Source organism: Natrix helvetica, assembly GCF_964273705.1.
Source record: "Natrix helvetica genome assembly, chromosome: 2".
Classification (NCBI taxonomy): Eukaryota; Metazoa; Chordata; class Lepidosauria; order Squamata; family Natricidae; genus Natrix; species Natrix helvetica.
In genome coordinates this window covers 92,908,195-92,927,081 of record NC_138552.1, presented here as the reverse complement: position 1 = coordinate 92,927,081, position 18,887 = coordinate 92,908,195, and positions in this window count along the sequence as shown.

The following is an 18,887-nucleotide window of genomic DNA, read 5'->3' as shown; positions in this document are numbered from 1 at the left end:
AAATCACTCTGATCAAGATGTGGCCTTGTAAAGAATTATTGTAGACAAATATATTGGCAAAGCATTTCATATCTAATCACAGGCTCCCATCACAGGGATATATCAGCAAAGTGTACATATTAGATTGATAGGCTGCCTGCTTGTTTTGTGAGATAACAGGATCTTTTTAACTGGTAACGTTTGCATCATTTTGGCCTCTTCTATTTTATACTAGGACATCTGGAACATCGTAGTAATAGGATATTTGCAATGGCCCTTGTGCATCACTCAGTAAACAGGATGGCAGTCATAAAAATCCAAAAAAAAACCAGTTCCAGTGTGAAGAGAGTGATTTTCATAAGAGAACTGCCCCTAATTTGCACGTGTCAACTGTCATTCCATCACCTGTGAATAGGGATGGAAACCTCCCAGGCTTACAGTTACAGCAGAAGTCCTATCTTAACTTTGGAGGGTAACTGGGCTGCCATCAAGACAGCAGCACCATCTCAAGGTATCATCAAGATGAGGGAGGCATAATATCTTTTCTCAGGGTTGCACCTTCCCAGGGGCTACAGGTAGGGCTATTAGGTGGGCACAACACTTGAGAGATCAGGGGCCTCATTTTGTCCTCCTGGCCTTCTGAAGAAGTGAACTGCTGCTGTTGTTATGAAGTTACTCAAAGCAGCTGGGGTAAAATCGCATTTATGGCATGTTCTTATTTTGGGGTGGAGGAGTAGCAGTATGGGAGTAGGACTGGATGAGATCTAGGAGATAAACTGTTCTTATCATCTGCAGCGTCGCCAGCTGCATTAGGGCGGGCTCAATCATGGGATGAAATAAAAGAATGACAGCAAAGTTTCCTTGAGATGATATGAGCCCCGAATGTGTTCTGGAGCCTGCTTTTATTAAGCCAGAAGGCATTCAAAAAGTTTCCGTTATACAGCGTGTGATTACATGATTGGTGACCTGCTTGTTGCAGGGCAGAACTGAACAGGTTAGCATACAGCCATATAATTGGTTAAAGCTTTCCATAGGATGTGGTTTTTTCTCTCCTGTCCGGAGTTCTCTGGACAGGCTCTGTGGTTAGCATTTCTTGCATAAACAGCAGGTGTTCAAGCGCAACAAAGGATGTGGTATTCAATGTCTTTAGGCTACCTTGTCAGGTTGACTTTAATGTGAAGCAAAGTTATTTGACCATTGCAAAAGATCCCAACAATCATCACCCTTAAAGACTTCATATTCCTCCAGAACAGGAATCCCACTGTATTTTGGCAGTTTAGTCCTGGATTTGATGATGCAATATGGAGACACTGAGGAAGCAAAATCAGAGTGGTGGAAGATGGATTGTTGATGGCCATCTCTATTACACATGATCTTTCTGAAGGAATGTAGCTCTAAAGCAGAAGTGAGGGACAATGGCCCCTTTATGATTGAAGTCCACAAGTCACAAAAGGGTTGTCAATCCCCAACCCCCCTGCTTCAAAGTGTCCAAGAAGGATTCTTTTCCCTCCACAAATGATCCCACAAACATATTGTAAGGGAACATGATGCTCGTGGAATTTATTTGAAAAAGTTTGTTAAACTTCCCTGGTTTCGTGGTTTGTTTTTACAGGAAGGAAAAGGCATTGGTTCTGCTTTTAATTTCAATACAGCAAACATTTCAATTTCATTGGTGTATCCATTTTACAATGGGAGGTTCCAATAAGATGGCAGGTGTGACAGGATTTCAAACTAACAACACAGATCCATATTTAATTCCATCTTTTTGAATTCTCTCAGCTCAAAACTCTTGGCATTTTCTGATCATAGTCCAAGCTATGCCTCCCATGTTGGGCTTTGGGGGATTTTCTTCCTTGAGTTACTTTTTTTTCTCCCCCTTAAAGGTATTGTTTCTACTGTAAAACTTGTGTTTTCTCCAAGCATGCTAATGCTCACTTTGTACTTGAGCAAAATGATTCGGTTGAGATCCGCATATGTGGGACTGATTGGGGTAGATTGTAGGGGCTACACCAAAATATAATGTTATCATATTTTATTTATCTCTATATTAAATTATTGTATTTTATTCCAATGTCATTTTAAAGTGCATTTTATTCCAATTCCATTTTAAATTGTGTTCATCAAATTTTAGTAATAATTTGTGTCTGGAACTCTGCACTTTGATATGGCCCATCGGCACTCATCAATAAAGTAAACTAAAACTTTGTACAGCCTATGCTGTTTTCTCACAGAGTGATCCATATTAATATCCACATATTAGAACAGAGGTCCCCAACTGGGCTGCAGGCCATTCAGAACCGGACCACGGAATTGTGTGAGCGTGTGTATGGGTGTGCGCACGAAGCAGCATTTGTGAAAGCAATGCATGTGTGCAAAACCATCCCCTGCACAAATTGCATAAGGGTAGGCCTTACATGCTGGTAAACATGGCCAAAAAGAGCAGACAATCCTCAATTGACAACAGTGACCATTCGAAGTTAAAAATGGCACTGAAAAATAGTGACTTATGACCGTTTTTCACACTCACAACCACTGCAGCCTCACCGTGGTCATGTGATCAAAATTGAGACGCTCGACAGCTGGTTCACATTTACGACGGTCGCCATGTCCCAGGGTCATGTTTCCTTGTCCCCTCCTGACAAGCAAAGCTAATGGGGAAGTCAGATTCAGTTGAAATCCTGTTACTAACTTAACAATTTGCACTGATTCACTTCACAACTGCGGCAAGGGAGGTTGTAAAATGGGGAAAACTGGCTTGACCAATGCCTCACTTAGCAACAAAAATTTTGGTATCCGTTGTGATCGTTAAGGCAGTGCAGGCAGTTTTCCCTGTAAAAAAGATTTTCTTGGTAGGAACAGGCGAAGATTATATATTGTATCCTGGAAGTGGCCAGTAGGTGGCGCATTCTGCCTGTGCTGAGCAAGACTTTGGGAAACTATGAAAAGGGGCTGAGAAAGGCCATTGTCAGTTTTATGAGCAAGCTGATGAGAGGAAAGTTGGAAAAACAACCACACTTTTCATGTGATGTGCTGTAAGTCACGCTGGGGCTCAGCTGCTGCTTGGAGAAGATGATGTGGCCGTGATAGTCTTTTAGTCTCTATCCAATCAGGAATCTTTCTCAGGCTTTGAGCAGTGCCAATCTTAAAGCAATCTTCCCATGTTCTGTTGTAACCAAACCATTAATAACTTTGATGTGCTGCTATCAACAAAAATTTCCCAAGCAGAGGATGTGTTGTATTTATGTGTCTATTTCTGTTCGGACGTCTTTTAAAGACATTCGTCAGTGTTCCATGGAAATGAGCCCTGAAATTTGATATATTTCAGCTTGTATTTCTAGACATAAGAAAAGAGAGGATGCTGATTTTTACTGTACATCTTTAACAGAAAGAGAAGGCAGAACCAAATCTGTGCACACAAATAAAGCAAAAGATTTCAAAACGGAAGAAACAAACAGGAAAAAAAGCAAGACAATAAAAGGATAATTGTGTGTGGTGTGTGTGTGTGTGCGCGTTCTTGTGTTCTGCGATGCGTGCATTTATTCTCCTGTTCGTTTGTCCTATGTATGTTGAAGGACAGATTTTGCATGGTATTTCGTAGACTCCTTGGTTTTCTAGCTGGATTTTGTCTTTGGGGTTTCTTAAGATGTTGGCTATTTTTGGGTTAGTGTTGAAGGTTGTTTTGATATTGTGCTTGTGGAGAATTTTGCTGATTTTACATGCATTGCAGAACACAAGAACACAGTAAGAAAAAAAAGAAAAAACTTCCTCCCTTTTCCAGCACCTTGAAGCTACAGGACATGAAATTAATTTTGAAGGAACCAGATTAATCTCCAAAACTGAACACTTCAACAAGAGAATAATTATGAAAGCTATCGAAATAGAGAAACACCCCCACAACATGAATAAATGTGACGATACCTCCTGCCTACCAGACATCTGGAAACCAGCCCTGGTAAACAAACAAGCCCCACCCACCACCCTGGACGTTACAACACGAAACAACAACTGTAACCATAGCCAGTACCAATCAGCATCAATCTACCAATCATGATGCAGCCACACATCCAATCAATCCACTTACTGAAACAAAGCCAGCACTCCACACCCCCACACCAAGATTTATAGAAAGACGGCAATCCCGCCACGCTTTAAGCCAAAAACACCAGCCTGAGGATGGCGAGTGAGACCTCGCCGAAATGTCACCAAGACAATCTCAATCTTACACAGGAAAAGACCCGAATACAACAACACCAGCATTATATATGCAGGTCTTGGCGTATTCGGGTCTTTTCCCGTGTAAGATTGAGACTATCTTGGCGACGTTTCAATGATGTCTCACTCGCCATCTTCAGGCTGGTGCCTTCGGCTTTGTGCTTGTGCGAGCAAAGCGTGATCGGAGCTGCCGTCTTTCTGTAAATATTGGTGTGTGTGTGTGTGTGTGTGTGTGGAGTGCTGGCTTTGTTGCTGTAACAAACCCAACAGTTGCTGTTGGGTTGGTTACAGGATGTTGTATCCTCCCAGGATGTTCCATCACAGGACTAAGGATATCACTACACTAGAGCTCAGGATGTCATCACATAGCCCATTACCCAGGTCGTTACAACACAAAAGACTAATGGGCACACAGCTAGTACCTCAGCCACACAGGATGTTACGAAACATCCGACTAATCTGCATACATCAACTCCATCAACTAATCAAGATGTAACAACACAGCCAACCAACCCGCTTACAGCAACAAAGCCAGCACTCCACACAAACCCAGCAATATTTATAGAAAAACAGCAGCTCCGATCACGCTTTGCTCGCACAAGCATGAAGCCGAAGGCACCAGCCTGAAGATGGTGAGTGAGACCTCGTTGAAACATCGCCAAGATACTCTCAATCTTACATGGGAAAAAACCTGAATACGCCAAGACCTGCATACCTGTACTGGTGAAAATCTACGAATATATGTGTGTGTGTGTGATGGGATCACCTTTTGTGGCCTTCTGATCAAGAGTCAATGGAGAAACCAAAATCACTTAACAACCCTGTTATTAATACTGCAGTGATTCATTTAACTGTGGCAAGAAAGACCATAAAATGGGGCATAGCTCATTTAAAAACTGTCTCGCTTAACAACAGAAATTTTGATTCAATTGTGGGCGTAAGTCAAAGACTATCTGTACTTGTGTTTGATAGACTCCTGTGCATGTACCCAAGTGTAGATTTCCATTGTGAAATATGAGGAATATGGTGGAAATGCTAGCACCTGCAGGTGCCTCTCTTCTTGGTTCTGTAATCCCAGTATTTATGTGTATATCTCTGCCTCACCCAGATAGATGGATGGATGGATGGATGGACGGACGGATGTCTATAAGTATCCCAAAGGTGTGTTGGAAGAAATGTCCTTCTGGCTTCAGTTCCAAGTGGGGAAAAAGACACTGGATTCATGGAAGTTGCTTGGGAAGAAGGTTTATTGATGATGGACAGGACCACATGGTTTGAGGTCCTGGGAGGAAAAGGGAAGAGATGCTGAGAGAGTCCTGGTTTTATGCCCTCTCTGGGCTTTTGAATTTGAGCTTGTATTCTGATTGGTTGTCAGAATCCATGGGGCCATGCAGAGGCAATTCTGTAGGCTGTCCTGAGTCCCAAGCTTGGTTGAGCCTTGCTGGATGATGACGTAATGAAAGGGCTTATGGCAATTCCTACTATGGCTCTGCCTGAAGGAGATAGATCTTTATTATGTAGAATATACTGGCTCAGGCCTTAATGGGCCATTGACAAAAGAGGCGGGGGATGAGTTTCTGCCTCCCTTTTAGGGGAAATATTCTATCCTTTGAATATTTCATTTTTCTAGGAGAGGGGTGGATGTTAACTTCCTACAGGTGCTTTTCAAAAGGCAACTTAGACTTTCCTGGGGGGTTTCCCCCCCTGAAATCATTTCACTTCTCATCTAAGAAGCTTCTTCGCTTCTTGGATGAGAAACAAAATGTTTTCAAGGGGGAAAAAAACCCCCAAGAAAGTCTAGTTGCCTTTTGGAAAGCACTTTTGGGACAACCATGCCCTGGGTGATTGAGACTCTCCATAGATGTGTGAATTATATACTGAACATATTATCCTGCTGATTGGTGAAGCAGTATTTGGCATGATCAGATGACTTAAAATTATCTAACACACTTCTTTCTCTGCCACTCAGAACTCCTATAATTCTAGACTGGAGAGATTAAAAAAAAAAACCCATCAGATGGTTTTCCTCAGGGTTTGAAGGGAGTATCAATGCAATTTTTGCAATGCTATTCCCACATAAAAAGCAGGGACTTGTAGGATTAGGAAATGTCCCATTGTTTGCAGAACTACCCGCATTTTTAAAAAAAATAATCCCACACTAGGTGGAGTGAGGATTCAAAAGCAATTTAAGGGATAGAAAATTGGGTGGCACATAATTGTGGAATTAAGTAGGATGGCGTGTTGTGGAAGAGCAGTTGGCTGACTGGAATAGCATGTTGCAGTGTGAGGTAAGTTTATCTGAGGTGCAAATCTGAGATGTTCCGTTGATGGTTCTACATGAACAAAGAGAGATTTGGGCAAGAGAATAGTGAAAATAATGACAGAAAGCTAAGTTTCAGCCTCCATCATGTGGTCATAGGGCAGAACAGACCTTCAGTCAGAAGATACTTTTAATAAAGAATGGCTATCTTCTCATGAAAATAATGCCATTGCATGAAATGCAATTTAAATGCAAGAACAATGGTGAACCTTAGTTGCCCTTATTTCCATCTCAAACAGAGGGAAGCAGGGATGTATTTTGCCACACCTTGCTTAATTTCTGTATGTCTATGGAGATTCTCAGTCATCTCAGTCATGGTTGTCCCAAAGATGCTTTTTTAACAAGCAACTAACCGGACTTTGTTCTTTGAAGAGGTTTCATTTCTCTTCTAAGAAACTTGGATGACAAGTTTCAGAATTGAAGAAGCTTCTTGGATGAGAAGCGAAACATCTTTAAGGAAAAAACAAAGTCCAGTTGTCTTTTTAAAAAGCACCTTTGGGACTTTAATTTCTATAGCATCAACATTGTTTTGACCTTTATTAAATACATATTCCATCACCAGTCTTCATCTAGTAGCTTATTTTGGTTTTGCTCTATGCAGACAGTGCAATTGTTCTACCTCTATCTCCTCTTGGCCTTCACAGTTGTCAAGGAAATACACTACAGAATTCAGAAATACACTGGGATCCTTTTTTTTGGGTAAACATAGAAATAAATTATTAATAATTAAAGCAAAGGTCCTACTTTTTTTTTTTTTTACCAAAAAGCGTTTTGACCTTTTTAATAATTGGAAAGAGTCATTTGTTGAGATGGGTGGCCATACAAATTGATTGACTGAATGAATAAATAAATAGATTTAATGTTAAATCTACAGAGCAATTCAAGGGCTTTGAATATCTTAGTAATTCACTTCCAGCCATTCAACTCTGAAGTCACCATATAAGTAAGCTTTTGTTCAGAGCACAAAAAAGACTCGGTATCCGTTTTTCAAGTCGTAAAGGGTTTGATGTGCCTGCAGTAATCAAATTATTTAAAGCAAAAGTCTTCAGTTTGCTGCTGCCTGTTGTGCAACTCTGTATTTAACTGGGATGCATCTACCTTGGGAGCAATTCAACTTTAAAGACTCTGCTTTGTGTCCTGTGATCAACAACATGTATACTCCCTTAGCTGGGTCTTCACAGCATCTTTTTTGAGGTTTGCTAACAGTTTGCAGAGTTAAATTCTGGTTAAATTTTTTTTAAAAAAATTGGGCCCAGCCTATGTATTTTAGGTGTTTAATATTTTTCTTTTTAAAAAATAGATTTGAATTTGACTTATTGTAGTGGCCTTCTCACCCACCCCCAGCTATATGTTATATGGAGTTGTAGAAAGTTATCACCCAGCCCTCTCCCAGAAAAATGAAATATCCTAGGAAATATTGAAAAGGCAGAATATTTCTCTGGATGTGAAAAGAAACATGTTTAAAAAAGACAAGGTAACTCTCCCTGCAGCTTCCTGCCACCATCTTTTGTCCATGAGCCATTAAAGCCTGAGCCAGTCCCTTTACATAATAAAAGAGTTCTCCCCTTCAGCTCCAGGGGGATGGGAATGAAGGCATGATAATATAAGCCTTTACTCAACTGACCACATGGCATCTGAACTCAACCAAACCTGGATTCAAAATTCAGCCTAGAGGGTTGCCCTTGCATGGGCCCATGTGAGTCTGACAACCAATCAGAATACATTTCTTACACAGGAACAGGAAACAGATAGATAGGGCCGAACAGATTATAAAAATCCCTGCAAGCCTTCTTCAGCTCTTCCCTTTTCCTTTCTCTTGTCTTCTCCACCAACATTGAAGCATGTGATAACCTTTTCTGTTCAGGACTCAAGCCATGTGGTCCTGTCCACCATTAAAACCATCTTTCCAAGCAGCCTCCATGTCTCCAGTGTCTTTTTCCCCACTTGGAGCCGAACCCAGAAGGACATTTCTTCCAACAGAGTGTAGATAGAGTCTTGACATAGCTTAAATGGGAAATCTTAGATGTCCAAAATTATAGAGAAAAAAATTCACATGTATATTGTCTCAAGCTTACATGTCTCCTTTTTTTATATCTGTTCTTATCATTTTTGGAAGAAATGTCCTTCTGGGTTCAGTTCCAAGTGGGGGAAAAGACACTGGAAACATAGAGGTTGCTTGGAAAGATGGTTTTACTGGTGGACAGGACCACATGGCTTGAGTCCTGAACAGGATCACATGGCTTGAGTTCCTGAACAGGATCATATGGCTTGAACTCCTGAGCAGAAAAGGGCAGAGAACCTGAGAGTCCCTCGGTTTTATGCCCACTCTGGAGCCCCACCTCCGTTTCCTGTTCCTGTGTCAGAAATGTATTCTGATTAGTTGTCAGACTCCCAGGGGCGGGGGGGACCTTAGTTAACTTTGTAGGTTGTGTGCTAAGTTTGATTGAAATTTGATGGGTGGTGCAATGAAGGGCAATGAGATGGGGTAGATCTTGGTTATGTAGAATAGGCTGGCTCAGGGCTTAATGGTCCATTGCCAAAGGTGGGGGGAGCTATTAAGAGTAAGTCTGTTTCCTGCCTAAAACATGTTTCTCTGGCTCAGGCCTTAATGGCCGATTGACAAAGTTGGAGAAGGATGAGTTTCTGCCTCTCAGAGTTTCTACTTCTCTTTTTAGGAGAAATATTCTGTCCTTTTAATATTTCCTAAAATATTTCATTTTCTAGGAGAGGGGTGGATTTTAATGTCCTACATCATATTTTCTTGTCCCACATTAAAAAAGGTTTCTTCATTGCTGTGATTTCATTGCCTGCTGTTAATGGTTACTGCAGGTATATATTGTACCATATCTTAGCTTCTCCTGAGCACTTTTGTGCATGCTCAAAGAACAAGGTTGAGTCTATAGCACATAAGCTACCAAGTGGCCCTTCTATTACAACGGGTGTCTTGAAAGTCATCGAACCACTTATTGGTAACTTTCCTCATCTACCAGTCTGGGATTACAGATCAGCCGTTGCAAGATCAGCAGAATGAAATATCTGAGAAGGCCACAAAATATTTAGCTGTACTAACAGCCATCAGAAACCAGCATGTTTGCTCTATAAATCGCTAAGCTCAAGTTATTTATTTATTTATTCAATTTCTATAGCCGCTCATCTCAAGCAGTGACCTGAGATGAGCTTAAGGTCCAAGAATATATATTACGGTTAAAACACTAAAAACTTTTTGAAACAATAATAAAACAATAAAAACATCCAAACTAAATATACCTGGTAACTGAGATACTTGGCCAGCTAGCAATACAGCCAGGAAAATGGACCCTTAATACATTCAGCACCTTGGAAACATAGCCAGGATTTTAGGGCCTTGCGAAAGACTAACAGGGTTGGGGGGGGGGGCATTTTGATCTCCAAGGGAGGATGTTCCGCAAAGCAGGGGTCTATTCATTTTACTCATTATTTCTCATTTTTACATTTATTAACCCTTCTATTAATCTGTGTATAGAAACTTACTACTCATTACAGTTTTCTTTGGTTGAGTTAGATTTAGCCCTTTAGATGTTGACTTTCGCTAGTTAACAATTGCCTCTTTACTTCCTTTTATTATATAATTCCACAGAATTGGGACTTTTGACCTATGGCCATTTGGCAACAGAATAAACAAAGGAGTGTAAATATGACCATTCTAGGAAAAAGCAGAGGGATAATTCAGACGCCAAATGTCATATTATGCCTCCTAAAATAGGTTGCTGACTTATGGGGCAGGAACAGTACTTTTCTCGATTGCTTGGTTGTTGTAACGTTTAGTTTCCACTTAAGCTCTTGCTTTAGGACACCATAATCCAACCTAGCAGATTTTATTACATCGCCGAGGTAGGGACAAGCCCATGTGGTTATGCAGAGCTGCTTTTTGCTTCAAAGGAAAAAGATTAATCCTCCCAAAATTGAGCTTCAGGGGAAGGCTGTCTCCATCAGATATGTGAAGAGTGTACTTCCGCAAGCTCACAGCATAATTGATAGACATTCCGATCTCCACCTATGTTTGAGGACAAAGATTTCAATGCAATGCTGACCTCATCAAATTCTTATTTCTCTTAAATCAAAGTGAACTATTCTTTACTCAGTGTAAATGTGATGTGCACTTCCGACGTTAGAAACCATCTACACATGTATGGATATAAGATGTATCTAAAATAGTACATTAGTAGATTAATATGTATAAAAGAAGTATATGTACACATGTATAGATATAAGATGTATTGTATATAAATTAGTAGATTAGTAGATTAATATGTGTAAAAGAAGTATAAGTACACATGTATGGATATAACGAAGATATACCGATCTAGAAATGTTGCAAAGATTACAATGGTGTTATGAAACTGAAAAAAAACCCTGCTCAATAAAAATATTTTTTTTTTTGAAAAGAAACCATCTATGCTGCAGTGGTCAGTTTGGAAGATAATGTTGTGATCTGTATCCGTTTCTCTCAAAGAAAGCAATGTAGAACAGCTCCTTCCATAACACATAGTAATTTGGATCTAGAGAGGAAGCATTAAAGGAAGTTTGGTGATGATAGGAAGGATGTGGAGAAACATGATTCCAATCTGAGAAAGAATAGCGCCCTCTGAGGGATTTTTAATAGAGGAATACGCGTGCTTTCATAGAATCTTATGTTTGGAAATGCTGCTTTTGGAAATGCACGCTAAAACTAGTAACTAGAGTTAAAACTACAGTAAGGTTTATATTGTGTAGTGGACTGCAGTAGGCAAGAACAGACCAGCATAGACACAACAGCATTTATTGACTCAAAACTGGAACTGAGGAATTGCAGGCAAATCTCTGTAATTTATACAGTGGGCCCACAGGGTCTAAACCAATCACAATACTTGAAAAAGCCCGCCCAAATATGAATGTTCTAAGTTTCGCTCCAAAACAGTTAAAATTAACAGTTAGGGTCATCTAAAGGTTAGTTTCACTTTAGCAGGGCTTAACACAATTTATATATTCAATATATAACAGTTTCCATTTCTGGATTGAAAAAAATTCGGATGGCCACTAGAGGATAGAAACTAGTGACTAGGAACTGATCCCACAAACTCCTTGGAGCTGAGGGTGCCAGATATCTGAACAAGCAAAGACGGACACATACAATTGGAAAGAAGGACAAAGGAGGGACAAGAGAAGAAAATACTATTTATCTTTCTTGGCATCCACAACAAAAAAATACAGTGAAAATGGACTTTTAATGAATGTACTTTTTCCAGCATCAGAAAGACTGACACACACACACACACACACACACACACACACACATTGTAACATTTTCCCAATAAGTCTTTATTTTCAGGAACACATGCCAGCAATTATATAGAATCATAAATTGCATTCTTTTCGAGCTTTACCACAGAAACCCATGACAAGTCACACAATCTACAGACTCCAGTGATTGCAAATGTAAAGGAGCTGGATTAATGCCAATGGGATCAGGAAATAAACTAAATAATATAAATCTAGACTGTCGAGTCTGTCAACAGATGAGGAAAAGAAACTTACAAAGTCACAATTCATTAACCTTTAAACGACTACTGTTGTGGAAATGGTCCAAAAAAAAATTAAAAGACAACCTCAAGATACTCCCAAAGCTGGACAATATGACCTCCTTTTAATGGAAGTCTGGTAACCCTACTGCATCAGAACACTCTGGTGTCTCAGAAAGGAGTAACATGAGACTAACCATGACTAAAACTGAGCTCCTGTCAAGCCATTAGAAGTTGGCTTGGCAGAACAATTGGCTGACTTTCTTGGGCACAGCTGAGGTAGGAACTATGGAGGGATTGGGAGAAGTCTACAAAAGTTAACTCCCAACTGGCCATCAGTAGAGGTGGTTGAGAGAAGAATAGGAGCTTGTCGCTCAGGCCACCTGAGTAAGTTAGAGCAGCTGTCCCCCAGCCTCTCATGCTCCATAAACGGGCAGTAGCAGTGTTGGAAGGCAGGGGATGGTTTCGCATGTGTGCCCGCTCTTTGCACAAATGGAGCTACATGTCCTTGCCTGCCCCTTGCATGGCCCAATTCCCAATGGGCCACGGATTGGTACCAGTTTGGAGATTGAGGGTGGGGCAGTGGTGAAATTCAATTTTTTTTGCTACCAATTCTGTGGGCATGGCTTGGTGGGCATGGCAGGGGAAGGATACTGCAAACTCTCCATTTCCACCCCACTCCTGGGGGAAGGATATTGCAAAAATCTCCATTCCCACCCCATTCTGGGGCCAGCCAGATGTGGCATTTGCTGGTTCTCTGAACTACTCAAACTTTCTGCTAGCAGTTCTCCAGAACCTGTCAGAACCTGCTGGATTTCACCCCCTGCGTTGTGGACTCCTAGGTTAGAGGAACCTGCTATGAATGGCTCCAGCCCTTTTTTAAAAATATTTTTTTTTTATTTTCAGACAAACACAAAGACACAACACATATAACATAAAAGCCTCTTCAATTACACACAGTGTGCCGATTGGTTACAAAGTCTTTCTTTGTCCTTTCCGTGGTCCTCACTTGAATTTTATCAAAATTCACATATTGACAATCAAGATTTATTTATTTATTTATTTATTCTTCGCATTTCTAGACCGCCCCCTCTCCCAAAAAAGGACTCAGGGCGAAGATATCTTTGTATACATTGTTATTATGCTTCCTCCTATTCTAAGTCATTCTATTATTTTAGCATTGATAACATTCTCTGATAGTTTCTAATTCTATGTTTTTTTTCCCATTATTAGTATCATCAATCTAATATGCATGTATACAAATTGCTATCATTATTAAACATCCATTAAGCCCAGCTATTATTACATACTTTCAAGATAAGGTATATTAAATTTGAAGTAAATTTATATTATAACATTTTATTACATTATCCTGAAATCATCCAATGATATTACGTCTTTCTAATCTATTATATATAGAATTGTTTAACTTTTATAAAAAGGCTTTTCAACATCATCTTCATATCCTCACTTACAGTATTGTATAAAATTTCATATTATCAATCCAGTATATATAAATGCTTTGTTATCATTATTAATCATTTATTTGACTATAGCTATTATTACGTTGTACATAGCACTCAAAATGTAACTACATTTTACTAAATTTAATTGTGACATTTCATTTCATTATCCTGTATCCTTCCAGAGATCGTGTAATCCAATATCTCTTGCCATTTGTAAAGTCTGTATTCTAAATGTTTTCTTGATAAGTCTTATGTGGACTTCTCTTAAGAATTTGTTGTTCATTATAAGAATTAGAAACCCTTTATCTGCTCTATTTATCAGCTTCACTTTTGTTATCATTAGTGCTTTTGCCGAGATTACTCTCATTATTTCTGCCAAATTTTCTCTCCTTTCTTCATCTATTTTCTGACATCCGAAATGAAGATCCGGTTCAACAATTTCTCCTTTCCATATTTCACACCTGTCATTTCCCTCCACTCTCAGTTTGCTGTCAGTGTCAACAATTTTCTTATCACTTTCATATGTCTGTTATTTTTTCAGCTCTGTTCTCAAACTTCATCGCTGTCCTCTTACTTTTTGTATTTTGATCTATAATTTCAAATCTCTTTTCAATTCTCTCTGTAATTATTAAAACTTTTTGAATTTCTAAGAAAATTATTTGCAAAGTTAATGTCTTTTCTTCTTCACGTTGTGCCATTTTCCAGGTTATAAACATTGCCAAAACATCTGAAACTTTTTAGGTCAAACAAATTCAATGGAGTTTTTCAAATCAAAGCTTTCTCTTTCCTTCAAAGGAACAATCAACAAAACGTTTTCCACTGTGCCTTTCAGCAAACAAAGCTTATAGCTTTATCAGATATTGCCAAGCCTCTAGCCACTAGATGGCAGTGTTGCCTCTTTTCCATCTGTTTCTGCCTCTCCGAGAGAGAGAGAGAGAGAGAGAGAGAGAGAGAGAGAGAGAGAGAGAGGGAGAAAACCTGTAAAAATTACTGTTTCCGAGCCTTACAAGAGAAGAAGCTTTTAACCCACAAATATCAAAAATGGAGAAAGTATAGAGGAAGAAGGAAGAAAAAGAGACCAGTCCAGTTTAAAAGTAAGGGGCATTTGTAAAAAGTCCATCCATAGAAAACAAATAAAGTTAATGTAGAAAAGATAACACGATTGTCTTAAACCAGAGTTGATTTGCCGCTTGTTTTTTTCTGCCTTCAATTTTTTTTAAAATTCCAATTCTTTTGGGTTTCCCTTCCCTAATAATAAACATTTTTCTCACCAATTCGACACCATTCCTATACTACTTCTGTTTCAGAGGCTTGTCCAAACCTTTGGCAGCCATTTTGGTTGCTTCTCTTGTAGCTGGCAAAAAGAGCTTTCTCCTGGATCAATCAGGGGCTTTGCGATGCCCCCGAGATCAGCAGGACATGCTCTTCTCTATCACTGTTCCTTCAGAACAGTTTAGGTCCAAAAGGACCATCCAGAAACAGAGATATCGACAGCAATCCCAAGATTGCTTGTCGTGTCATTGCGACATCAAGCCCCGCCCATCTCCGGCTCCAGCCCTTTTAAAGAAGACATTCTGTTCTGTCAAAGGACTTTCTAGGTTTGTTGTCCGTACCATCTACGATATCTACTAACTGAAGCCTTTGAATGTTTTCCCTTTCTCTTCCTTTCCTGTTCTCCTTCCACTTTTTAAAAATTGGATTCTAGTTGGAGTTGGAGCTTTGGGGTTTCCTGGATTTCTGTTGATCCTGGAAGCCAGAGGGATAAGAACTAAAAGTGAATTTATGTTCTTACTCTCCTCTCAATGTCTGCTTGTGTGCTGCTAAAACTGTCATTTATAACTTGCTCAGCTCTCCCTTCTCACCCGAAAGGGCTGAATTACAGCACAGAGAGCCAGACTGTTAACAGTAAGCACAACCCCCCTCTGATTAACTATGCATAGTCAGAATTGTCCTCTAGCATTTTAAAACCTATTAAATACTAATACTACCATATCTACAAGAAGCAAAACAGAATTCAGTGCTTGGTTTCTATCTGGGAATAAGGCCCACTTTGTTGTGACAAAAGCACCATATTTTAGAAGCAAAACACTTTTAGGATATCAAATCAGCTTCTGTAGTATATAACTTGGATGTGCCCAAAGGGTTCTTGATAGATCATTATTTTATTTATACTGGTAAATAGACAAAAACTCTGTTCAAATACTCCGTTTATACCTTCCAACTAACAATTTCTAAGAAAACACAGCAAACATAAATTAACATGGATACTGGAAATGTTCTGTCACTCCAACATTCCTCCTGTAAAGAGTGGGGCAATTTTTTCCCCTAATCCAGGGGTCTCTCAAATTTAGCAAATTTAAGACTTGTGAACTTCAACTCTCAGAATTCCCCAGCCAGCTGTTGGCTGGGGAATTTTGGAAGTTGAAGTCCACAAGTCTTAAAGTTGCCAAGTTTGGAGACGCATGCCCTAATCCTTTGACACTCTGCCCAGTCATTTCCCCCTTATTCCCACCACCACCACAGCTGCCCAGTTGCTAGCCCATGCACTTGAGTCGTGAGATCCAGCTGACAATACAACACCAAGGCTAAAATCTTTTCTTTTTTCCCCTATATCCTTCTTGCTAAGACTGAAATTTCAATTGCTGTTTGTTGCCAAAGAGCTCAGGTCGCACAGTGGTTAGAATGCAGTATTGCTAATTCTACCGACCACCAGTCGTTTGATCCTGACCGGCTCCAGGTTGACTCAGCCTTCCATTCTTCCGAGGTGAATAAAATAAGGACCCAGATTATTACAACATGTTGACTCTTAGAGAAGGCTGTAAAGCACTATTGAAGTGGTATATAAATCTAAGTGCTATTGCTGATGCCATTCTGAATGAAATGCAGAACAAATGATTTGAGGAGGCTGGGATGCTGCAGCTGAAACTGAAAAATATTTTGACATCTGGGAGTTTGGACTATTGTCCTTTATAATTATGAAATGTGCTTTTCCGCATTGTCATTATTTTTCATCTTGACTTCTATGACAAGGAGGTGTCTGTCTTTTTCTGCCTTATTACTCCATTAAAAACGATTTTAGATGGATACCTTATGACATTGTTATTTACTTCTTTCTGTACATCCTGTTACTATACATTTATGACACAATTCATCAAGATATTCTCAAGCAGCAGTCCTTTTGATGGATGGTTTGTTTGTTTGATCGTGTGCCATGAACTCAGTGTCAGTCTTTAGCAATCATTTAGATACATTTGCTCCATGAAGATGCTCATTTTCCCTTTTGTTCAGGGAAACAAGAAACACTGAAGCAAATTTCCCCAATATTTTGTTCTCCGAACGCTTCCTCTCAAACTATCTAACGTTCCAGAATGGTGATTATTTGAACTAGAAATGGGAAGAAAATTTGAAGTGGAGGGCTTTTGAAAATGTCAGTTGTTAGTGACTGTTTCTAATACTCTTGGCTGCTTTAGTGGCTGATAGATCATTGAGAAGTAACCATAAATTTTCTTCTGCCCTTCAAAGCCACTGTGGAAATATTGATTCTGTGAAGAATGCAAGTTTCTTTGCCAGATGTGTTGACCGCGCCTGCAGTTTTTCAGATAAAGGCCTAGTCATGGTGTTCATGTGATTGAGCTCCCAGCTCCTAGCATGGTATCTGAAGTAGGAACTTGAGATCACGAGCAATTTCGATTTGCCTCTGTGACATTCTGTTCATAGTCCAGAAAAGGCTCTTTCACAGCTCTTGAGCATTCCTTCAAAACCTGAAATGGGAGGTCTTCACTGGAGTGAATTTTTATTTGCTCTTGTAGCACAATAGAGTTTGGGGGAAAATGAAACATTTGAAAGGCAAAGACAGAAACATGGGAGGCAGACAATTTATTCTCTTTTACTTCTTTGAAAAGGGGAAATTCTCACAGCAGAACAATTGACTTCAGTTAAAGTGTTCTACCTGGGTATTCTACCTGAATTGTTTTCCTGTGATATGACAACTCGAAATTCTTCCTGGAATGAAGTATAAAGGAGTATTTCCAATACTTCCATGTATGCACCTTGGCCAAAGATTATTTAAAAACAATTAACTAAAGGAGGAGGAGTCTTCAATTTTTCCATCTTTTGGTTTTTAATCTCTTTTTGCTTGCCATGACATTCTTTTCTTTCTGTACCAAGGAAAAAGATTAGTGGGAAAGTTACAGAAAATTTACCAGAGAGCTAGTATTTGCAAAGTACTTTGGAGCTTAATATGAAGGCACTTTGCAATCCAACCAAAGTTTGCATACTACCCCAGATAGAAATCACAGTGGGATTTATACAGTGGTGAAATTCAAATTTGTTACTACCAGTTCTGAGGGCGTGGCTTGGTGGGCATGGCAGGGGAAGGATACTACAAAATCCCCATTCCCTCCCCACTTCTAGGGGAAGGATATTGCAAATTTCACAGTGGTGAAATTCAAATTTGTTACTACCAGTTCTGAGGGCGTGGCTTGGTGGGCATGGGAGGGGAAGGATATTGCAAAATCCGCATTCCCTCCCCACTTCTAGGGGAAGGATATTGCAAAAACTTCATTCCCACCCCACTCTGGGGCCAGCCAGAGGTGGTATTTGCCAGTTCTCCGAACTGCTCAAAATTTCCGCTACCGGTTCTCCAGAACCTGTCAGAACCTGCTGAATTTCACCCCTGGATTTATACCTTAACATTTGAGCCTTCTTTTCTTCTCATTTTTTTTCTTTTCCTATCCTGTTGTTTTCTTTATTTTACATAGGCAGAATTAGTTACCAGTTGTTTGAATAGGACAATTTCCAAGAGGATTGTAAGACACAAAAGAAGTCTCTTAACCATGATTGCCAACTCTACCTGCTGGAATCGTTTAAACTGTTTTGGTTTTCCACAGTATAATCTTTAACCTGTTGCACTTCATGACACTCTCTTTAATTTTGAGGACTTTGAGCTCTTTGAGTACCAGTTTCATGGAATCCACGCGATAAGACTGGCAGAAACAATTCTGTGTTTTAAGACCGAAGGAAGAGCATTTAAAGATTTTAAAATGATAAACACACCTAGGTGAAATGGACCTATGAAGGGACTCCACTGTCACTGCTTTGCTTTCCAAACAGAGACGTCATTAGATTAATTCAGAAATCCTCAGAGAATTCTTGAGATGAGCAAGGCATCCAGTGTTGTTTAAGAGGCATCTGGAAAATATTTGAAAAGGAAGTGAATGCTTGCTTAGTTTAATGCATCAGGGATTGCCAACTTGGGTAAAATTTATCAGATGAATTATAGTTTCTTTGGTCAGTCCAGAGACGCCTTAGCCAAGATGGTTGTTTGTTCTAAGTAAATTATGGAAGTAGGGGTTTTTTTCCCCTAATGGAAAG